Source organism: Ictidomys tridecemlineatus, chromosome 6 (genome assembly GCF_052094955.1).
Source record: "Ictidomys tridecemlineatus isolate mIctTri1 chromosome 6, mIctTri1.hap1, whole genome shotgun sequence".
Lineage (NCBI taxonomy): Eukaryota > Metazoa > Chordata > Mammalia > Rodentia > Sciuridae > Ictidomys > Ictidomys tridecemlineatus.
The window spans coordinates 131322449-131347483 of NC_135482.1; the positions used below are offsets into that span (position 1 = coordinate 131322449).

The window sequence follows — 25035 nt, forward strand, 5'->3', positions numbered from 1 at the left end:
ATAGAGCACTGCCCATTTCATAATTAGGGAGCATTACTCCAAGTTCTAGATTTTACTTATTAATGAATAAAGCATTTCTTGACCCACTTTGCCATTTATTCACAAGGACCTTGTTTTCCAAAAAGTGTTAAAATAGCATGAAGGCTCTGATTTATACCCACCAAATCCAGGAAATTCAAAGTTAATCCTCGGAACTATTTGTGTCTCGTTTTTTAGCAAACATTCTATATAAAACTGCGGCGCTCTGTTCAAGGATAACGTGGAATAAAGAGCTATGGCAGATTTTCCTGTAAGCTTGACTTTTTCAGCTTCAATACTTTAAACTGTGTTCTGATATATGTTTTATTGTATTTCTCTTTCTATCACAGTTTTATTTCATTCATGTTATTTCCTATCCCTTGGTTAGACTCTTTTACACCCATGATCCTTCATCAGATGAACGGGAACAACTGGCAACATTGACTGACCCAGAGTTCCAGGGGGACTAGAACTCTTAAACTGCAGGAGGTGACAACAGTTACAAATGTTCCTTTTCTTCCTCTCTTTCCTGAGCTCTTCTCCCTAGATACCAGACATTGAAGAAAGTTTCTTAGTAAAAATAAAACACAATTGTAATATTATTCGAGAGACAAAAATTCCTATTTTCCAACCTAGAAATAAATGCTCTCTGGCCCTTTCAGACTGTCAAATCCCTAATCATCTCTCAAATACCATTCATATTCCTCCTCTGTTAGCAGCTTATCCCTGCCTCGGTCCTGCTTTCCCCATGTGTGATATTAGTGGGGTAGAGAAAGATTTCTAAGGCCTCTTCTAGTTCTGGGATACTACCTCTTTGCAACCTCCCAAGGACACAATGATATTCCAGCTCTGAACTGCAAGAATATTCTTCTGTCCCATTCATTTGGTACCTAACATTGACTGACTTATACTAGTTCAAGTCCTGGCTCTGCCATATCCCAGCTGTGAGACCTAGAACAAGACACTTCACCTCTAAGCTTTATCTTCTACATCCACAAAATTTGGATGGTCTATGGCAACCATTATAAAGTTGATTAAAGAATTACAGAAAAGAACACATAAGGAGTATATCACAGGGTCTAGCAATTAGTAAGCACCCAATACATATTACTTGAATCCACTTCTAGCTAGTTTTTATTGTGGAAGTTCTCTGTCAACCCAAACATGATCATAAGTTACTGGAGGTTCAGCAGTCCTGATAACTCATGATATGTTTTCTTACACACCTTGTCTTGCTTATTACAACATCCTAAAAATGATAGAAATTTAATAGTATTTGGGTGATTATTTTTACAGTTTTATGTTTGATTTTCAGTCATTAAACACTCACTGTAGGAAGATGATGATTCTTGACAATATTTGAAATCGTTCACTATTCCATCGTTATTTGGATAATTTTAGGAGATCGGCCCAAAAGCAAGAAGAGTGTGACAGCAAGAGGCCCTGCCCTTCTCGGGACACACCGGAAAAGGCTAACACTGAGCCAAATACAGAGTCAGCCTGCTTGTAAGCCCTGATGCTCCCCCCAATAAACATTCCAATGAATATGAGTGTGCTTGTGTGTTTATTTGTGTTTTGAGAGAGGAATGGAGGAAGGGCTAGAGAGAGAATGGGAAGAGGAACAACATAAAAAGGAAGAAGGAAGGAAGTGGGGAGGAAGAAGTGAAAAATGAGAACAGAGCCAAAGAAGATGGCAGGAAGGTGACCTGAAAGAGGTGCAGGGGAAGAGAAGGAAGTGAGGAAGGAATGGGGATACAAAGAAAGGGAAGTGCGTTGTGGCTCTCAGGCTGCACAGAGGAGGTCCCAGGACACATCCTGCCTGTCGGATCTCAGGAATGCCAACAGGGCCACGTGAGCAACTTACAGGAGGATTTCACTCTGAAGCTGAATCTGGCCGCTGATACCTTTAGAATATTCTCCTGGTGCGATGGAGATTTCTGATGTAGAACTCAGACGAAGGGAACCGCCCTGAATCGTTATTCTTAGTTTGACGTCTTTGCAGGGGTCTCCTCACAATTCTGTGGGGGATGTGTGCTCAGCAGACGTGTTTTACTTAGAGAATTTGTTTCCTACCAGGTGCTTTTTTCACCCTCCCACATATCTGAAACTTCTAAAATTGCATAAAGATGTGTTGGCTCTGAAGAAAAGAAATAGATTCTAAAATTCCAAGTTCCCTGGAGTTAACAAGACAGGACTGACGTATTTTTTTTTTTTTTTTGGATGGCTAGCTGGGCTTCCAGGAGAACCAGCATTATTTCACAAGGAATTTTCAACAATCCACACCAACATCTTTTGGGTTGTCAAAGAATAGTTTGCTTTTTCATTGACTTACAAATACGGTGCTCTTAACCAAATCATGGCCTCTCTGGGGAACCAATCAGACACCAGACTCAAAACTCAAGGAGTAACATGAATGGCCTTCTGTGAATTCGAGGTAAAGGGTGGTGTTGTTAAAAATGACCCAACGTTCCAGGCAGATCTAGCTATGTAGAAATTGATTAATACACCAAAGTCCAATTCCCCCTACATATGCAGGGGATAACTCACTATTTTGGCCCCTATATTGGTGGCTTATCTCTGGGGCTGCAGGGATTTTTCAGTAAAAATGAAAACACGTTTTGTAAGGAAGACATTAGCAAAGATTCTTGTAAGATATAATTTTCAAAGTCAGAACTATTATGAGCGAGGGGTTTTGTTTTGTTTTGGTTTTGGGTTTTAACTGCAAATGTCATCAGCAAGCCTACTGGCGGTTGCTGCTCTGACAGGAGCTCAGATTTAGTGGAATGCCTCAGCTCCCACAAGGGAAGAAATCATTTCCTGTGAATTCCAAGTCCTGCAGGTTACTGAAATGTAGCCATTTCCTCCTCTTGCTGAGCGCAGTCCCTGACTATCTCTGCAAGGACTGCATTCCTGGGCTGTGTAGCTGTGGACATCCCTGGCCCGTTTCCATGGAAGCGCATAGCAGGAGACTCTTGTGCCTGGGTACTGGGCCAAGAACTTTTCACTCTTAGAAAACATATTGGCCTCTAGAATTTCAGTGCTATTGGAAAACAGATACTTCGGTTTTTAAGGAGTTCTCTTGTGAAACGTGCAGCTATGTTATGATTTAAGTCATGCCCTATCGCAAGATGGAAAAACAGAAATCGACAAGGGTTAGAAAAGGTGGAATTTATGTAAACCTTCCCAATATGTGTTTCCACTGCCCATTATGGAACACTTTGACATTCTGAAACCAGGGCTACTTGAGACACAATGGTGCCGTGGAGTCAGAGGGCTCAAGTTTGAATCCCAGCTTCATCTCTTCTAGCTGTGTGAACTTGAGAATGTTTCTTAACTTCTCTGAGTCTTAGCTTCCTTGTTTGTATAATATACATAATGTGTATGTGCGTGCGTGCGTGCGTGCGTGCGTGCGTGTGTGTGTGTGTGTGTACAGAAACAAATATCTTACTCCCAGGATTGTTATGAGAATGAAATGATATGATGTATCTAGGAAACCCGGCTTAGAGGAGGCAGTCACTAAATAGTGGTCTCCCCTGATGTAAGGTCAAAGTGGTTAATGGACTTGGTATCAAAAGAGAGTCATTATGGGGACTAACATTCATGTTTCCTAACTTGTTCAGTGACCTGTTAAACTAAATCACCTCCCTACCAAGTGGCTCTCTTTCTTCAAAGATTTTTTAAAGAAGTTAATTCTCATGTCATGTTACGGTCAGTTGGCTAAAGAATGTAATTTTCCCCCCAGGACAGAAGTATTCTGATCCACATATGTTAACTTTGGAAAGTTCAAATTTATTTATTTATTTTTTAAAGTTTTTTTATCTGCCATCGTCCCTGCCCTGGCTTGCTCCTTGAGCCCTTCACCCCAACCCTGGCAAGCTGTTGGCTGTGGAGTTTCCCTGTGGGATTCCATCCTGACTCTTCAAGTCCCACTCTTCCCTCCGAGTTCACATCAACTTCTTTACAGCACATCCCCCAATTAATTCAACACCCCTTGTTTGGTCTGGAATGCATAGAATTTATCGCCAGTAAAAAAAAAAAAATGCACTTAATTATATCTTATCTCACTGTCCTCGTTGTTTCCTGTGTCAATTGTTTCTTGAGCAAAATCTTAAAAAGTTCTTTAATACCATTTCATGGATTCCTCCAGCATAATTCTCAACTTAGCATTCAGCACAGAGTAGGTGCTTCATAAGCACTTCCTCTTATTAAACTGACAACTGATTTGATTTCATCGCCGTCACCATGCAGCTTCACAGCAACCACCTAAACAGAGGGTCCATAAATGAGGCTTCAGCCATGGTGATATTTTGTCTGTTTCCTCTTTCTCAACTGACTGCAGTGACTACCTGTTACATCCTAGCATCACCATGACAGGACTCATGTGTGGCTCTGGCTCCCTGCAACTGAACTGATGCTTCCCCTGTTCAGTCCTCATTAGAAAGATATGTGGCAGCCTGCCATTTAAGTGATTTTTATTATGAGAAATAGAAAGACAAAGCAGAATATGTTGTTAAGACCCCACCTAGATGCTTTGGAGTTCAGCTTCAGATAATATAAGGTATCTATACAATTAACAGAATCGAGAAGCATGACTAGACCAATCTAGGGAACAAACTAAGTATGGACAGGGTGCATATGTGTTAAAGAACAGAGAACCATCATGCAAACTACATGGTGAACAGCAGTAGCCAAACAACCTAATTATTAAAATTCTCATTACTCAAAAATAATGGTAATTAATGCTTGGCCTAAATCAGTCTTGTTTTTAGGTAAACAGATATAATTTTCTTTTTTAAAAATGGGATCATAATTTATGTAATGCATTTATAAAGTTTATTTCAATTAATAATTTGATTATTTTGTTATTCAATTTTTTTTGTTTATTATCCAGATTATTCTTGATTGCTACATAATATCTCTCTATGGAGATACATTTTTGCAAGATTATAACTTTATGCTGTTTTTAGCAATTCTAAAATGTACATTTATAATTAAAACTTTTGTGTATCAATTATTATATCCTTAGGAGAAATTTCCAGGAGTGGAATCAATTCTGCCATCAATTCTTGCTTTTGTAACTACATCTTTCCTCCAGTCTCTGGTCTATTTCTGCTCTTCTTTGTGTGTGGTATCTTCTCTGTAACTCTGCTGATACACTTCCTGTCCCTCTGTATCTCGGGAGATGAATCTTTATAGACTTCATTAACAGGATCCCAGGCCCTCTTGTTGGAGGTTGGGACTCACCCCCAAGTCACAGTAACAAGAGACTGAAGGGACGTGGAAGAGGAAAGTTAGCTATATATTCCTGCAGAAGGTTTGCCTTGGACTGATTGCCTTTCTTTCAGTACCACCAGTTCTGTTGGAGAGTCTTCCCCACATAGCTCTTCTTGTTTTCTGTCTCCAGGTTTTAATAATGGCTTCCTCTCCTCACATATCAGACCTTCAGTAGTAACAGAATCCACTATTAGGTAAGTTCAGGGTAGTGTGCTATCCATATTTTTCTACTTTCTGTCTAAATCTCTGTAAGTAGTCCACTTATTAACACACCAGATTAGCTCATTTAAGTGTGCCGTCAATTCACCACCATGCTGCTGACTGAGCCATCCCCATTACAACAAAACTCTCCACCTGAGTTGTGATTACTTACTGTCAAAACTTCCTTCTTCTTCCATCTTGGAAAACACCACTGTTAAAAAACAGCACTACAGGGCTGGGGTTGCGGCTCAGTGGGAGAGTGCTTACCTAGCAAATGTGAGGCACTAGGTTCGATCCTCAGCACCAAATAAAAAAATAAATAAGTGAAATAAAGGCCTGTATCCATCTACAACTAAAAAAAGAAAAAGAAAAAGAAAAAACAGCACTACACCCCTCATTGCCAATGATAAAGCCCAGACTTCTGTCTTTGTCTTTCAGGTCTATCAGTAGCACTTGGCTTAGTGAATGAGTCCTTTCTGCATAAACCCTTTGGTCATTTCATTTTGGGGTACAATTTGTATGTCCTCACACTTGGCTGGTTCTTCCTAACCTCTAACATTGAGTTGTCAGTGCCCTAGTTTTTAGACCTTTTCTCTTCTTTATATATTCTTTTTTTTTCTTTTTTTTTTTTATTGGTTGTTCAAAACATTACAGAGCTCAAGACATATCATCTTTCATACATTCGACTCAATTGGGTTTTGAACTCCCCAAATACATAATACAGACTCACTTCTGTTACATACTCACATTTTTACATAATGGCATATTAGTGACTGTTGTATTCTGCTACCTTTCCTATCCCCTACTATCCCCCCTCTTTATATATTCTTGGTAACTTATTTTTATCCCGTGGCTTTAACAGTCATTTCTCCAACTACTTCCAAATTTACACACCTAATCTATACCTTTTCCTTAAACTCCATACTCATACTCAAATGCTTAGTCAGTGTCTTACGCAGAAGTTATTTCTACTCTCATGTCTATAAAAATCTATAAAACACCTGATTCACCTGATTTTTTTTTAATTGCAAATGTGTAAATGGCAACTCCATTTATCTGGCTTCTCAAGTCAAAAGTCTGAAACCATCTTTCTTTCTCCCTTAGTATATATACAATTTACCAGAAAATCCTGTTGACTCTCATCAGGATTCTGTGTATGGAGATCCAATGACTTCTCAAAGATTTTTCTCATTGTTATTTCTCACATAGATGAGAGAAATGCCTCTGAACTGCTCTCCATATTTTCACTCTTACTTGTCTTCTCCTCCAAAGGGGGTTTCCTCTTGGAACAGCCAGATAATATTATACATCTGCTCAACACCCTGGTGGCTTCTCATCTCATTCAATATAATGACAGTGTCTTTCCAACAACCTACAGAGCCCTATGATCTTTGCCTGCGGGTATCTCTCTAATCTTATCTCATACCACTCTTTAGATTGTCCTTTCTGATAAGTACACACACCAAGATACTCTCACCTCAGAGTTGTTTCCTCTTTCTGGAATGTTTCTGGAATGTTCTGTGAGATATCCACAGAGATTGTTTCCTGAGTTTCTTTAACTTCCTGCATAAATGTCATACTAACAAGAAGCATTCTATAAAGATTTTATTTTTAAAAACACAAAACTAACAATACCTGCTACTCACTTTATCTGTTCCTGTTTTTTATAGCAGTTATCACTCCTTGATATATTTTATGCTCATTTTTTACCTCTGTATAGTTTCTTTCAATTCCCTAGGATTAAGCTCATTGAGAGCAGAGGTATGTTTACTCCCTGCTGGATCCTCAGCACCAAGAACTGTACTCAGCACAGTAACAGGCAGTTGAGAAATGCATACAATAAACACACACTGAGTGAAAAGAGAGGTATAGAAGGCATTTCATCTGAAAGTAAGTTTTATTTGAATTTTTAATTGTCCTTCAAAAATTTATGCAATTTATATTCACAAAGAACAGAATTTAAAATGCCCATTTTCTTCTATCTACTACAAACAGATAGGATCATATAAAAATAACCTTTGCCAATTGGTGACCATTGTCTCAGTTCTTTCATTTTTTAATTAAAAAAAAAACAATGAAGAAAAAGAGAATTCTTGAGATACAAAATAATGTCCTCTTTCTTCACTTTTGTATCTCTCACAATTCCAAGAAACTACTAGAAAAAAAATTTATTAAATTAGGGCTGGTGTTGCAGCTCAGTGGTGGTAGAGCACTTGCCTAGCATGTGTGAGGCCCTGGGTTTGATTCTCAGCACTGCATATAAATGAATACAATAGGACTGGGGATGTGGCTCAAGCGGTAGTGCGCTCGCCTGGCATGCATGCGGCCTGGGATCGATCCTCAGCACCACATACAAAGAAAGATGTTGTGTCCGCCAAAAACTAAAAAATAAATATTAAAAATTCTCTCTCTCTAAAAATAAAAATATTAAAAAAAATAAAATAAATGAATACAATAAAGGTCTACTGCCAACTAAAAATATATAAAAAGAAAAAAATTAATTATTTAAATTACATTCTACTTTCTTCTCTTTTTTAAAAGTTGTCTTATATAATGATACAATTAACATGTTTAATTATCCAAGCTTTATCTTAAATTATTTCAGCACATATTACTATAGGGAACATGAGAAGCAGCCATAATATTTTTTCAAAGTTCTTCTTTCAGGGTTAACTGGATGAGAAGAGGGTCTGAAATAATCAGAGAAATTTCTGAGGAAAAAACAATAAAAATAAGTTGCACGCCCTGAGCCCAAATCTGTTACATGTGGTTACCTCAATAGATAGCCATATACATTGAAGAAAAAAAAAAAAAAAAAGCCTCCAGAGACTTTGCTCAATCTTTGAAGGCATCTTCCAATTCTGGAAGTAGGAAGCCAGTCCAGGTGCCTCTGGGCCTCTCGTCTGCTGTGGGACTGGAGACAGATTGCATCCTGGCAGGCCCTGGTGGGTCTGTGTGGGGAAGGCTCAGGTTGGTGGTTCTGGCAGCCACACAGAACAGCTCTGTGACTCTCTCTGGAGAAAGCCTTCTGTTCTCGTGTTAGCATATTAAGCATCTAGCCGCATGGAATAGGATGGGAGGGGGGTTGGAAAAGAACATGTGAAGACAAATGGGGATATTTAAAAGCAGAAAAGAAAATCTAGTGCTCAGAACAGCATTCTTTAACTTCGTCTAGCTATAAATTTTCTCTTGTTGATTTCCTGCCTTGGAAAGAACCCATTAATAAAAAAAAAAAAAAAAAAAAAAAGTACGAAAGAAAAAGCACAGGCTGGAAGCTCAACTGTGACTTTTTTTTTTTTAATGGTAAATCTGGTACCATTCATATCTGTGAAATGTGAAAGGAAGATTTGAAAACCTCTTTTTGTCACATTACCAAAAAGCTGGAGCAACCTATTTAAAAGACATAAAAATAAATGTGAAATCTGGGTGGAGGCTGTGGAAGTGCTTTTCTTGCCTCCCCCCCACCCACACTTGCTTCCCCAGAGGGGAAACTTATCTGTCTAATGTCACGTTCACCTCCATTTCTTCACTGCCAAGAATCTGATGGCTGAGCTGTAATTTGCTTGAGACCCATCCAACTCGACTTCTGGGTGGGAAATGTCTTCTCTGTCCTCACTGAGGAGGACAGAAACAGGTCAGCAATGTCCACATTCCCTGTGGATGGATGCTCACCCACTTATTCATCAAGGCGCACATTGGTTTAAGGGGAAGGATAGAATTGGAGGCCAGACAGGAATGAGGCCATCTCAGGCCCACCCCCTTCCTACAGCTCCCCTGAAGGACTCCTGGGACTTGCAAGTAGCTTATCCAGGTATCTATGGCTCCTGTCTTTCACAATTGTAAGAGACAGACCCAAGCAGAGAGGGCTTTATCAGAGTATCCCAGAGGGCCTCAACCCTTCAGGAATGGCGCCATCCAAAGTTCATAGATCATCCTTCTAGGGTGTCCAGAGGCTCCCAGGAATGTAAGTCTGAATAACACCAGAAGTGACACGGAGACTGTTCTTTTTCCTTTGAGAAAAAGGAAGAAATTGTGGCAATGCCTCCTTTAATAAATGATTTGGGAGAAAACTCTTTCAATAATGAAGTCCCTAATTTAAAAAGAGATGAAAATACTTTTTAAAATCGCAGAGATCTGAAGAGAAAGCATGGCCTTTTCTTCCTCTCTCATCTTTCCCTTCTCTTTTGATGTCCATCTCTCCCACTCTAGTTCTCCCTAAAGCTGCCTATTACTTTCCTCTAATAAAATGAAAGGATTTATATCTGTTATTCAGAGAAAATGGAAGGGTAAAGAGTTTCGGGATATCACTCTGAGCAATCGTATTTTTAAAGATTGGTTTGTTTTTCAATCTATTGAACTAAAATCCTTGTCTCCCGTAAAGAAAATGCCTGGTGTTCAGCTGTAAGCAAGTTGACAGAGATATAGATGTGTAAGTAATATTAACCTTAAGGTTGTTCCTTCATGACTTCATATAGTGACAGGGTGAGGGGAAAAATTAACCCAGGGGTTACCTTCATTGGCGTATGGGAGCTGGCTGTTCTGTCTAAATGTTCTCTCTGGCATATGGGACCCTGACTGAGTGCCAATCAGCACTCTCTGGCCTTATTCAATCTTCCTGTCCTCAGTGCTGCTTCCTCCACCTTCCTGAGATTCACATTTAATTTTTTTTTTTTTTTTTTTTTGGTACCAGGGATTGAACCCAGGGACACTTAACCACTGAGACACATCCCCAACCCTTTTTATGTTTTGAGACAAGAGTCTTGCTAAGTTGTTTAGGGCCTTGCTAAGTGGTTAAGGCTGGCTTTTAATTTGTGATCCTCCTACCTCAGCCTCCTGAGCTGCTAGGACTACAGGTTCATATTTGACTTTGTTTCTAACACTAAGTTAGTGTGACTAACCTTTGTATCTCATGTGCAGTTGCAAAATATATTTTTCATAACACAAGGATGTGACTCATACAAATACGCAATGAACATGTTCAAGATTTATTTAGCTCATTGACTAATGAGGAAACCAGTAGATGTAAAATTATTTAAAAAAAAAATTTTGAGGAACTGTTTATAGGCAAGTAGTAATAATAGTAATAGTAGTAATAATAGAATAAGCTGGCTAGTTGAAACACAAAACTGGTTAATGTCCTATAAGGCAATATAAATCACTGTTTCTCTCTTCTAGCAGACAGGAACCATTTGTATCTCTATTGAGCAAAAACTACAGTTAACCAAATGACTCCATGGTGTATATGCACTAATCAATAGTGAATGGCAAAGTCAACAGTGGTATGTTGGTCTACAAAATTAAATCATTTGGCAGCGGGTCTAAAATATGATATTAAAAAATTATGCAGCCATCCTCTAGGCCTTATTTACAGACTTTAGGTAATTTTTCTTTAGATTAGGAATGCAAATCCTACTGGTCTGCCATTATCCCAATCCAATTTTTACCACTTCGACAATATTTTAGAAGCATCAGTAGAACACAGTTGTTGCTAGCTGAGGTATCAGTGTACCGTATGTACATTTTTAAGTACTTAGGTACTTTGAGCAGAAAAAAAAAAAGAAGAAGAAAGAAGAAAGAAAAGCATTCATCTGAAAATATTTGCCACAAGACACATCCATCATTCTAGGCACTGGGACTAATCAGACTGAAGCCCTCAGGGAAGAGCTGAGTCATCAGGAACCATGCCTGATATGGATAGGGCAAACTAGAAGGTTGGGAAGCTGATTTAAAAACTGGGATCAAGGAACATGCAGAGTGGAAAGCCAGAAAGCAAAGCTTAAGGCTAGAACAAGTCAGATGTCAACAGCCAAGATCTTATTGAGCCCACAGGCCTCATAGGTCAGGAGGGATGAGGTAGGCAACAGGCAGGGCCAAGGCACTCAGATAGACTACATCGAGGGCAGGCTTCCCAGAGAGCTTTGACCTCCGATTGTACTTGACATTCCTCGTCTACCCACACTCAAAAGGTTGCTTCACCCTGGAGCAGAGAGCTTCAGCCCAAGGTCAAGTGTTGTCTGGGCTCTGTGGACTCTTCTACCAGTTTGATTACTTAAAATTAAAGATAACTTTTGACAGTAGAAAAAAAATAAGTCATAGACAAAATAATATTTCTGTGTTTCTAGAGGCCTAGTCCAACAGTATTTTTTTTCCCCCTCTAACTAAATTGTATACAGAAGAGAAAATTGAAATGGGGCTAGCTGCCTCCAGAAACTGATTTCTGCATCATTCCTAAGTTTTTATTTCTTTGCCTTTCGTTCCACTGACCTATCTAACTGAAGTCAGAGAAGGTATAATTCCAAGTTTTGCATGAACAAGCATCCTAGGCCTATTCTGCATAGACTAAGTAAAGGTAATTTGAAAATTAATCAATCAAGTTAATCAGGTGAGCAAGTTAATATGAGGGGCAGAGATCTTTGGGGGTTATTACCCAGAAGATAATCATTTTTCTCTTAAGTGTTGTTTCCCCTGCTCCCATACATAAGGGTTGGTCCTGGCTGTTAAGTTTGTATTTTATATCACTTAGGCAATGCTGGTTGGACCAGGGGTAGACTGAAATAAGCCAGGCCAATTAATGCTTTTCTCTTAACAATCTGGAATTGGGATTCAAGGATGCAAACTCAGACATCGATAGACAGTCATCTACTACCATATTGTTGTCTAGTAGAGTAGCTACTAGTCACATGTGATCATTTAAATTTTAGTTTAAATGAATTAAAATTAAATTCCATTTAAATTTTAGGTTAGATGAATTAAAATTTAAAATTTCTTAGTCACTCCAGCTGTATTTCAAATGCTCAGTAGCCACATATGGCTAGTGACTTCCCATACTGATCAGAGCAAGCACGGAATATTTCCATCACTATGAAAATTTGTTGCACATAATGGATCTATCATTTGATATGAGAAGTAGAAAACTCCTATAAACAGAGACAGAGTAAATAAGTAGATGTGCAGACAGAAGTGGAACCCAGAAATAAAGTAAAGTGGGGATGCTACCTGGATCTATTTTCTAGGCATTTGTTCTCATCTCTAGTAAGAGTCAACGTTTTCTTGCCTTTAAAATCCACGATGCATGTGTGCATATCCCTGCAATAAATTCTTCTTTCTCATTTATGCTTGTTTGTTTGGAATTTTTTATTTACACCCAAATATTCAAGGTATGAAAACCAGGATCAGGTTAAGACAATTTGAATCATTTTAGCTTTCCCAGTCTTCTTCCTCAAACACATTGTGGTGCTGAATTGCCTAGATAATCTTGATATTTTTTCCTTTCTTTTCCCTATACTATATCTTTTTTATATTTATCTGTGTTAACAATTCCAAAAACTTACCTAGCGGAGGTGTTTATTGTTAACTAACTCTCTAAAAGGTGTCTCTAGGCTCATTCACCCAACCTGTGGGCACAGGTTGGGTAAAGGTGGAATCTTAGGTATAGAATTGGTTAGAAGATGGTCTGTTTATTTCCTCCACCTAGAAAGGTATTTTACAAAGTGACTTGCATGCAATCAAGAATTACCATAAATTCCAATTATTTTAGGAAGACTACAGAGAACTGAATTTATAAGATTTAGGAACTGCTTTAGAAATATTTGACTTTTCACTTAGTATTGTATGCTAAAACTTTTTGATAGGGAAAGCAGTGTCCTGGGTTCTGCTGACATAACTTTAGGGCTCAGAGGCTTGCTAAGCAAGAGTGATCCTGACCTCAGGCAGGCAGAAAACCTTTGATCTTCACCAGCCACTGTAGCTGCCTGAGATTATCTCAAATGCTAAACAGGGGAGAAAGCATGCCTGAAGCGATACTAACTCCACTACCTGCCATGTGCAATGATCCCTTACAGGGAAGGGGCTGCTGTGAAAAGCGATTAAAGTCTATGGGGGGAAGGGGGGCGGTATATATCAGAGGAAAAAAAAAAACAAAACAAAACAGTCCGCCACCTGAAACTCTGCCTGCTATCCAAGCAAAGTAGACATTATTGGTGACGGGCTGTGTTTGCACTTTAAGAGTAGGATCCAGAAATATTAAGGGAAGAAGAGTTGAAATTAGAATGTGAGAGTAAAGAGGAGAACCTGATGGGGGGTAGGGAGGAGGGGAGGAAATATCAAGGCTAGTATAAGAGAAATATTCCAAGGAGAAAGAACTAGCAAATGAATCCAAGAAAGAAGTGGCCCAGAAAAGACTTAAAGGATGAAAAAAATGTCTCATACCACTGATCATGTGACATGCTTGATGTAAATATTCACTTCAACTTCTCCTCTATAAAATTTGAATAACACCTGTTCTTCCAAATAACAAAGGGCTCTTGTGGAAGCAAATGGCACATTCATAAGAGGTAGGCAAAAGATAAATATCTCAGTATGAGGATCTGCTATGTAATTCTCATAAGATCGTGGCCTTAGAAAAATTTTGTGAGACTATTTAAATCGGAGAGAAAATTACATTTCAGCTATCTTAAGTTGAAACTTCAATTTTTTTTTTTTGCCAAAGAAAAGTTGGTTATTACTCAGATTTAATGTGAAGCAATGAGGAAGGAGCAATGTAATAAAAACAACAGTTACAACAACCACTGTAGTAATAGTTTTCACTCACTATTTATTATATTCCAGGTACTATACTGATCAGTCTAATCCCATAGAATTCTTATAGCAATCTTTAGTGATATTGCCTCCATTTTATAAATGGTTTAATAAAAGCAGAAGTCAATCCAAGTATTCTGGCTGAAGTAAAAAACAGATGCCACATGCAAATCAGATTTTGGAGAGTTTAAATAAATGTATGAAGAAGGTGTATGGAATTTGCCAAGGCTAATTCCAATGGAAGCCATTACTATCATTGCTCCAAGGGGGCAGAGGAAGTGGTGGGCATGGTAAACAGTGTAGTGAGGGTCATCTTTAAGAAGCTGTGACATAGCTAGCCCTTGATGACCACAGAGAGGAGGCTGGTGGGTTTATACCCTGACCACATATATACACTTCCCTCCTTCTACGGGATCACCCCCCACCACCACTATCGACAAAATTCTTAGGGGCTCCAGAGTTTCACATCTGGACCAATGGGGGCAGCTCAAAAATTAAGAAATCAGAACCTCAGAAACTAGAGATCCATAAGATAATGAGGATGTGGAAATCTCATGGAGACCTAGACTTCCCTATACTATGGAATTAGAGGATTAACACTACCTAGATATCAGGGGTCTGATGTATGTTTGGCCCAGAGGTAAAAAATTCACTTAGGTTGGAAGTTGCATCTAATGTTTACTAACTTTGCCATTGTTTTGAAATATTCATTCAGTTGTCCAATACAGTTTGTTTTAGAAACAGAAATTTGTTCCCATTGATTGCTGTATTAGGGAACTATTTAAACATAGTGCAAATTTCTCATACTTGATTAAGCACATATCCATACCCCCAAATTAGGGTAAATGCAGAACTGCAGCCAGGATAAGAACATATAACACACATATGAACATACACACTCAGAGACACACTTCAAACACCCACCAACCATCTCAGTTCATTGTGTATGTTACCAACCATTCCCATTTGCATCTGGTATTGTAGTATTCTGTCCAATTACATAATTTTACATAGCACAGTGATTCTTAGGAAAGCATATGATACATTATTGCAGAACTGAGTATACATGTCTCCTATGGACCAGTGTCTTATCAATTGGTGCTCCACTGAACAAGAGTTCTCAAAAATATGAGCTATTTGAGACTATTCCTTGGAAATTTGTAGAGTTTCTCCTTCTTTTCCTTGCTTGTGCCTGAGCCCTCCTCTTCCCAAGTCTTTCCAGAAAATCTTCTCTTCACTTGTTCAGTAGCAGACCATGAAGGAGACAGACAAAAACTAGAGCTCTCTCCCAACCAGCAAGGTGATGAGACAAACTTGGATTTAAACCTTTCTGCATGGTCTAGATCAAAGGTTCCTAATGTTAAACTGTGGACTTATAATGCCCCATCATGAAGTTCTTAGAGTCCTTGGGAAAATCATGTGATTTTTTTTTCAGAAAATGAGATATGTTGAATTTTATGAATTCTTTATTCTGATACTTTTTAGTTATTATCTTGGGTTTTGTTCTTTTTAACACCCTCACTGGCCAAAGGAAAAACAGTTTAAAAGTGTGACCCCAATTTTAAAATTTTTACTAGACTATAAAGTCCCCAAAGTCTAGAAATTACTTCTCTAGACATGTACTTCTGATTTGCCATCCCATCAGCGATATGCTGGGCCTCTACTATAATCTCAATGGTGGATTTTTTCGCAAATGTTCTATCAAGAGAGCAAACCCCACAACTACCTAAGAACCCCGCTAGGCTCTCTATTGAAATACTCAAAATAAAAGTTTTGATATGTCTAAGTTAATTTCCCATCCATATTACATCCTTTCTCAAATTGTATAGCGTCAGCTGTCAACTGTAGACACTAAGAAAGGTGAGCAAAGGATTAAAATTTAAAAGCATTGTCTAATCTCATATCCTCCTACACTGACCCAAATAATGAGGGAATGAAACAAATCTGGGGGGTGGGTAGGATATCCAAAGTCAGGAGCTATAGGAAATGAGGTTTGCTAGGCTGGAGACTGGTCTCAGAGTTGCAACGTGGCTATTTCATTCTTATGTGAAGAGGATGACTACACCATCTAAAATTGAAAGAGGAAATAACATCAACAAATGCAATAAAATGTAATAAGCACGTATTCTCCAGCTTAAATTAAACATGTATTTCATCTTTTCTAGTTCTAAGCCAGGTATTTCTCAGGGGATACATACACAATCTGACCTCAAGGAATAACAACAAAGAAGAAAAAGAAGGCTGGGCATGGTTGACTCACACCTGGAATCACTCGAAGGCTGAGGCAGGAGGAGCATAAGTTCAAGGACAGTCTAGGAAATTTAGGGAAGCCATCAGCAATTTAGCAAGAACTTGTCTCAAAATGAAAATAAAAAAGGTTGGGGATGTAGCTGAGTAAATGCTCCTGGGGATCAATCCCCAGTAAAAACAGGTAAATAAGAAAGAAAGAAATACTGGAAGAGAATGTACTAGTTAAACAATGTAGTAAACATAAAGAAAATTAAATTTTAAAACAAAAAAGGAGTAATATATTGAAATGATTAATTTCAGGAACCTCAGGAGGTAGAGAATAACTAGAAAGACTGCAGATGCGGAGAAAAAGTAAAGAAACCTACATTCCTGAAAGGAAATGTCAGGATGCAGGATGCAGGGTGGGGAGGATGCTATAGCAAATGAAGTTAAATGATGAGACTTAATCAGTTTCTAGAAGATCTTGGATGTAAGGTAAAAATCGCAAGTATCCCCTCTTCTTTGATTAATTCCTTTTAGCATGCCCTCCCCTAACTCTAATATCTCTCTCTCTCTCCCTGATTTCACTCATTTACTCCTTACATTAAATAAAACAGAAAAAGCAAAATGTACCAGACTATAAACTTTGTGAACAGTATTTCAATGCTTATGGCTTGAATCTGTCAGTATGCAGATATGCCAGGTCAAGAGAGGTAAAGACATTCTGGAGGGCCTGGAGGGTTAGCAGGCTGCAATGGTCCCAAGGGAGCTCAGTTAAATGAACATTATGGGATTTACAACTGTCTCAGCAATTCCTGGATTCCTATTATCTTTAATCTACTGAACCACAGTTGGAATTTGTGAAAAGAATTTAGGTCATGGGAAGAAATTATCATTATGAAATTCATTTTGACTCAATATTTTGGGAGATTATATTCCTTGCAACATGCCTTCAATAAATTACAAGGTTACTGATACTTACTTAGTTTTACTTGTGAATTTTGATGAGACTTTCTGGGCATTTCAAAGCCCAAATAATCCACAAGTATCATGAATTATGAACATCTAAGTCTTATTTAGTTCTTTGCTGTCACTTTCATGATTATTTTTGGTTTCACGGTCTTCAACATCGAGGATAATTGTTCCATAATTTTCCCCTTCTTCCTGGTACATTTCAAGTTCAATTTGAGTGCACAACGTTCCCCTCCCCCTTTAAGGAATAACAAGAATGTTCATGTCTTGTTTTAACAAGTGGATGATCTGCCCCAACTTCACAGTCAGAACTTCACACTATAAAAAGGAGACCATTATGTTTAACTTTTTGCCCTGTGAGAAAAGCAGGATATGTCAAGTCTCTACTTAAGTTTTTTTTCTTTTATCCTTATTAGTCCCTCTCATGAGCTAATTTCTTTCATAGACTATCTAAGCCCCTTAAAGAGCAGTTCTGTTCCCTGACACACACACAGGCATGCAGTTAATCATTAATTTTGCATGGTACACATATGCTGTCTGCCAACTGTCCATTGTTCCAGAGACTTCCTCCCATTAAATGAATGCTGCAGTGTGAGGGGTCAGCGTTAGATCTTTATCTAACCTATTATCAGCAGTCCAGACAGAGTCTTGGAACCTCCCTTTTACAAGTCCAAGTTTCAGAGTTCACGAGGGCTTAAACCTACAGGAAGACAGTAGTGCTTTTGACAGCAAAACAACAGCTGCAGGAGCAGACTCTGCTACACACCCTGGCTGAGTATGTGCAGATACTAGTAACAGGTGCACCTCATGACTGTTGTGTTGTGTGCCTTAAAAAAAAAAAAAATGACACTCGTTTCTCTGTCGGATCAAGTTTTATATAAAGTGTGTTTTAGAGGTGTATCAAGGAATTCAGAAATACAGTCAAGTGAAATACTAAAGCTTTAAAAAGAGCCATAAAAACACAACTTGAAATGGTCAGAGATCACTTTTATTTTACTGCTGGTGAATGTTCTACCTGATGAAAATGCAAGGATCATCCATCTGCATGATAAAAATGACTTTTAAATGACAAGCAAGTTAAGTTGCATTATTTTTCTTGTCTTTCTTAGACTTGGTGTGGGGTTCCAACTTCATGCCACTTGCAGAAAATTTGAAATTCAGCTCCGTGTGGGTGGAGGAAAGGCAGATTTGAATGCGATCCTGTTCAAATAATCTCTTCCAGCCTCACTCTAGGGTGGTACATGAAGACTGGAAAGAGTGAGCCTCTAAGCCCCCCGGCATAGAGGCAACACCTCTGTGGCCACGCTGCCAGGAAGGGCTCCAAGGGGAGCGCTCATTAAATGTCAATGTTGTATGGCTATTTCAACTTGAAGGCAACGTGCATGAGTTTACTTGGAAATTAACACTGCAGTCATACAGAAGGGGAAAGGCACGCGTGTTGTTTCCAGACATAATTGAGATTGAACTCTAACCAATTCAGAAACAAGCGTTACTTTCCGCACTCCTCCAGAAGCCAGCTTCCCTGTGCCAGAAGGGAAGTATCGCAATCGTCATGAACACAAAGTGCTCTGTATGCAGCCTGCAGAAAGAAGCAGCCCTGTCATTCGGACGGGCCATTCATCTTTGTGTGTCAGGAGTTGTGTGAGAAGGAGTTCCCTCCCCCTCGAGCATGAGGGGTGCTTCTGGGGCTCCAGGACCAGCTGTGTGGGAGGCACCGCTGACATAGGAAAGGGCCCAAAGATCACGTTCAACCTGCTACGTAGCCATCAGTCATGCTGCACTGTCCCAAAGAGCTCTGAGCATTTACCTGCCTTCAGAGCCTTAGTTTTCCCCCAGAATTTAAAGTGAGCTTAGAAGGGCCCATTGAGGGAATCGGGATGAACTTCAAGAGACACTCTTCAGACCCACCAGAACTTCTGACACAGGAAATCTCTCCTGGGAAGTCCACTACAGTTCTAAGAAACAGTGTAGATTTGGAGGCTGAGAATACTCAAGATTATGTAAAAGTGGAATAAAAATAACAATTCTGTTGCTACTTTTTTATTATTATTATTATAGAAGTGTCACATTTCATCTCTTAGAACTAACTTGAGAGGTGAGGGTGACTGTATTGCCGACTCACTGGCTTGTGTCTCCCCTGGTTTCCATCTTCAGTGGAGAGCCAAGTCTTCAATATGGGGTAAAATAAGAAACAGCAAATGAACGCAACAGGTTATAGAAATGATTCTGTTAATCCTAATGGCATCGTTTTGAAACTGTGACATTGTTAATGTCGCATTTTTTTGTTTGATCTTTGTTAAGGAGAACTGTGGCGGTTTCTAGCAAGGGACTAAATGGTTAATCATAGGAGGGTATTCTCTGTCCAAATTTCATTGTCAAGAGGAAAAAACTGCCAGCTGACTATTGAACATAGTTGTCAAAAACGTGACAGACACAAATTCAAATGTTCTCAATATATTTACCTAAATTGTATAAATAGTGAAAAAACATTTACAATTATAGATAGAGGCAAGTAATAGCAGAAGCATGTTCATCTGGCCGATCAGCAACAGTCAGAGATTTGGGTTGATACTGACACATGTGACATTAAAATCTTCCACTGTTTCCTGGGAGAGAATAGCTGTCACAGCAAATCAACTACCAGAAAGCTGAGAGATCCAAAGACCATGGCATCCAAGGGCACAGACTTCTCCACTGGAGCAATCTGTATTCAAGCCTGGTTCTGCCACTAGAAACCAGGAACTCTAAATTTTTTTTTTTTTTTTTTTTTAACTCTCAACCACGATCCACACAGACTGGGTTTAAAACAGCTGGCTGCAACATTAAGCTAAGTAGGCTGCAAAAAATCACACAACACACAGACATAATTTTCAAATTGAGAGCAAGATGCCTCTTTGAACTTATGGGTCAGCTTCCATCCTGGAAAGAGAGCGCTGGAAAAAGAGAGTGCACACCCAAAATTCCTTTATTTATAGGAAAATTAACAAAGGAGTTTCAATAGAATGTTCTTCACCAAATAAGGCAGGGGGTGAGCTGGCCAAGCCCCAACAAGTAAAGCCCAGGTCCAGAGCCAGGAGAAAGCAGACTTCTTTGCTGAGTGAAGGTGGAGGCCGCCTGCATGTGCAGCCCAGACAGCAAGCAATGCCAGACCAACACCCCCTTGGGCCAAGGCTGAGAGAGATGCTTAATATAGCTCATGGGTGGCCCCCCACATGAAACTATCTGTGAGTATGTTGTGCTAACTAAATGAGACAGAAGTTAGCTGAACAGAATAACCTGTTGCTAGGTATAAGCAAGAGTTCCCCAAACCAGATGAAACAAAGATGAAAAAAATCCATGATCAGAAACAGGTCAGTGATTAAAACCAGAAAGATGAGGAGCTATAGTGGCAAAACTCAAGGTCTTCATTTTCAGAATCTAAAAAGGTACCCAAACTGTTGAGAGCCACAGCCAAAGGGGCCCCAGCAAACTTCAGACTGCCAGCTGATGATTGGCTCACAGGGGCCCCAGCAACATCTAGCTGATTGGCTCCTCTGCGGAGCTGCTCATTGGGGGACTTCTTTGGCTCCGCCCACGCAACCCAGCCAATTGGCCTCAAGAGCAGGAGGATTGTGGGAGGTTGAGAGGCTGGTGTGGGGGTGAGAGGCATCTGGAAGCTTGTGGTGGCAGTTGGGCTCTGAGAGTTTTTTCCTGAGGAGCTGTTTTGTTTGGCATTTGTAGTTCTAAAAATAAAGTTAGTTTCTTTTGACAAGTGGCTCTTGAATTGTGCCCAGACAGACTGCGGCACCAAACAGCAAGAGACAAAGAAGTGGGCTCAGTGATCAAGATGTACTATCATTCAAAATCCTGGATATGAAATAAAGAAAATAGTCATCAGATCCAAGGTCAGAATGTCAGGATGTTATTACATCATCTCCATATCAAAGGACAAAAAAAAAACGACAATTGAAGTAGGCCTGTGTCGCTTCAGTAACCAGTGAGAAAAAAGATTAAAAAATAACAGGATCAAGATATCGTGGAATACATTGGTCATTAAGACAACTTAGATGAAGAATAAAGCCTCAGCAGGAAATAGAAGATGAGGTACCAGCTGGGCAAGGTGGCACAAGCCTATAATCCTAGCAGCTCGGGAGCCTGGGGCAGGAGGTCTTGAGTTCAAAGCCAGCCTCATTAGAAGTGAGGCACCGGGGCTGGAGTTGTGGCTCAGCTGTAGAGCGCTTGCCTAGCACGTGCAAGGCCCTAGGTTCAATCTCAGCACCACAAAAAAAAACAAAATAAAATAAAGGTATTGTGTCCAACTACAACTTTTTTTTTTTAAGAGAGAGAGAGAGAGAATTTTTTTTAAATATTTATTTATTTATTTATTTTTAGTTCTCGGCCGACACAACATCTTTGTTGGTATGTGGTGCTGAGGATCAAACCTGGGCCGCATGCATGCCAGGCGAGCGCGCTACCGCTTGAGCCACATCCCCAGCCCCTAACTACAACTTAAAAAAAAAAAAAAAAGTAAAAGTGAGGCACTAAGCAACTCAGTGAGACTCTGTCTCTAAATATAAAATAGGGCTGGGGAGGTGGCTCAGTGGTCAGGTGCCTCTGAGTTCAATCCCTGGTATCCCCCACCCTCGCAAAAAAAGAAGATGAGGTTCCAAAAATGATAGTTTTGTCCCTGTCCCACAGCTTGTTCATGGAATGGTCTCACTGAGAAGTGCCAGATAAAGGAGAAGCTGCTTGTACATCCACTCACTGAGAACAGCCCTAAAAGGGGAGAGGAAGACACTTCTAGGGACATATAAACATTTTAAAGACTTTTACTTGGTAGGTATATTCTGTAATTTTCTAAAGATAGACATCAGTTGTGGTTCACTCTCTAGGTGGAGCTCTCCAAGTTATGGCTTCATGGTAGTTTTTATTGCTGCTATAAGAAATTATCACAGACTCACTGGCTGAGCAACATCAATTTACTTTCCTAAAGTTCTGGAGGACAGAAGATTCACTGAACTAAAATTGACATGTCAACAGGGCTGTACTCCTTCTGAAAGCTCTCAGGAGAACCCATCTCCCTGCCTTCTTGATTTATCTTCTAAAGACATCTACATCCTTGGCTCAGGGTCCCTTTCTCATCCTCAGAGCCAGCAGTGTAGCACTTCTGGGTCTCTCTCTCTCTCTCTCTCTCTCTCTCCCTCTCTCTCTCTCTCTCTCTCTCTCTCTCTTCCTCACCCCTCCCTCTCCTGTCCTGCACTCTCTGATATGGCACATCTGCTTCCTTCATATAAGGACACTTTCAATTCAATTACATTGGGCACACTGCCATAAATCAGGTTAATATTCCCATTTCAAGATCTTTAACTTAATCACATTGGCTAAGCCCCTTTTGCCATATATGTTAACATAGTCACTGATCTGGGGGCTCAGAAAGTGGCCATCTTTGAATGGTCATTATTCTATCTATCACAACTTTTTTTTTTTTTACAACTTCCAAATTCATATCTCAAACTTTGACCTCCCCCTTGAACTTCAGGCTCAGTCACACAATAGCTTACCCAACATTTCTAAGTAGATTTCCAATTAACATATCAGACTCAGTACGTCCAAAGGCAAACTACTGACTTACACTCAATGCCCTGCCTGCAACAAACCTGTCCTTCCTGCAGCATTCTGCTTCGCAGTCTGTGGCAGGCACATGATTTCTATTGCTCACGTCAAAAATCTTGTTGCCATTCTTGACCTCTCTCTCACATTCTACAACTGATGTAGGTGTTCAATTCAATATCTCCATATAGCCTTAAAAATAATTATACACAAGTGTTCATAGCAGCTTTATTTGTAAGAGCACTTTACTGAAAATAACTCATACGTTCACAAACAGGATGAACAAAGTGTGGCCTACTGGTATTAATCAAATGCTATTCACCAATAAAAAGAACTATTCATATATATCACAACAAGAAAAAATCTCAAAATAACTATACAGAGGGAAAGAAAACAGACATAAGTATATACTATGTCTACTTATGTAAAAGTTTAGAAAATTGGAATTAATCTGTAGTGATAGGAAATATACATGGATGTCTGGATTCAGGGTGGTAGACAGAGGCAGGAGAGAGTGATTACTAAGGGCACAAGGAGTTTTGAGTATGTTCACAATCTTGATTACAATGGCGAATGTATATGTCACAGGTGCATACATGACTTAATTATATATACTTTAGATATGGACAATTTATTGTCAGTTGTAGCACAATGAAGCTATTAAAAGCATATTATCATTATTAAGAAAATATGTATTGTTTTTGAAAATATGAGGTTTTCTTCTCACATCCAGGAAGGTATTTATTTAAGTGATTTAAAGTTGGAATAACTAAATTTTGCCAAGAGTGAAGGACCATTAAAACTGATGCAATGGTCATGATTTACTCAAAATAGATTACTCAAAGACATTCAAAATTTGTTATTTTGCTGTTTATTTTTCTTCAGAAAACAGTTTTATTTCAAAGAACAGAGGATATATTGAAATGACAAGATCATTAAAGCTTTGTGTAGGAAAGCTAGATTTTTAAAATTATAGCTTTTACGCAATTTTAAAAAGTAAATTGTATACTTCACTTTCCTGAAAATTGACAGAAAAATCAATCTGCAAAAAGAAATGGCAATGTTCTCATCACAAAGTACCTGGAAGTGCTGGCTAAAATCCCATCTGCACCCCCCAAACACAAGGCACGCTTGTGAGGAACCAAGAGGAGCTCTTACATTCCAAAACCAAAAACCACAAACACATCAAAGTGTCAACCCTTCAAACCAAAACTGCCACCACCCTGTGTGTCTGTGTCTGTTGGTGTCAATTATCAAGAACCTGAATTCTTCAGGGTGAGGTGGCACACATTTGTAATCCCAGCAGCTCTGGAGGCTTGAGACAGGAGGATCACGAGTTCAAAGCCAGCCTCAGCAAAAGTGAGACGCTAAGCAAATCAATCTGACCCTGTCTCTAAATAAGATACAAAATAGGGCTGGGGATGTGGCTCAGTGGTCGAGTACCCCTGAGTTCAATCCCCAGTACCACCCCCCTGCCAAAAAAAAGAACCTGAATTCTAATGGCCATTTTGTGGACAGAAAATGTGGCCTGTACCTACAAGGAACAGAAACTTATAAGAACCCCATACACATTCAAGCAAGTCTAAGAACTACCATCCTAGTAACAATTAGAAAATAATAATCCACCCAATAATCCAAGAAGATAAGAAACTCCATATATCTTAGTCTAGACTCAGGAGTAAAAATTACCTACTCTGAGGATTCTTCATCATGAGACAACACCTTCCATGAGGTTAGGATTTGAAATTATGATATTCATATGGTCTGGCAAACCCAAAAATTTCATGTTAAGAAATTAATATGAAAAGTAACCACAAAGACAACCATAAGCCTTGCTTTTATCTGGCAAAAAAAAGTTTAAAAGTTCATCCCAAGAGATGGGACTTGAGAGAGAGAGTCTCAGAGTTTATTACCACCGGATGATGAGTTTGCAATCCACAACTATGGAGCACATGGAAAAAATCAGTATAAACAAGGGACAGTAAATATAGTGATGTCATTAGAAACTCCACCCTCATGAATTCAAGTGATAGAACTCTCCAATGTAAATTAAAATATGCATGTTGAGGTTGATTAAAGAAATAATAGAAATATTCAAAACATTAAAAATAACAATGTTAATTTTTTTAAAAAAAAGAAGACAAGGAAAATTTGAAATGAATCAAATGGAACTTT

At 39.1% G+C, this 25035-nt stretch overlaps 1 long non-coding RNA gene across 1 annotated transcript; it reads left to right on the forward strand.

Moving 5' to 3' along the window:
* Nucleotides 1-206: 206 nt before the first annotated feature.
* On the forward strand, nt 207-1563 carry LOC144378408 (uncharacterized). Its single transcript, XR_013440062.1, has 3 exons — nt 207-289; nt 407-507; nt 1420-1563. It is a non-coding gene; the product is annotated as an uncharacterized LOC144378408 (long non-coding RNA).
* The last annotated feature ends 23472 nt before the right edge of the window (nt 1564-25035 follow it).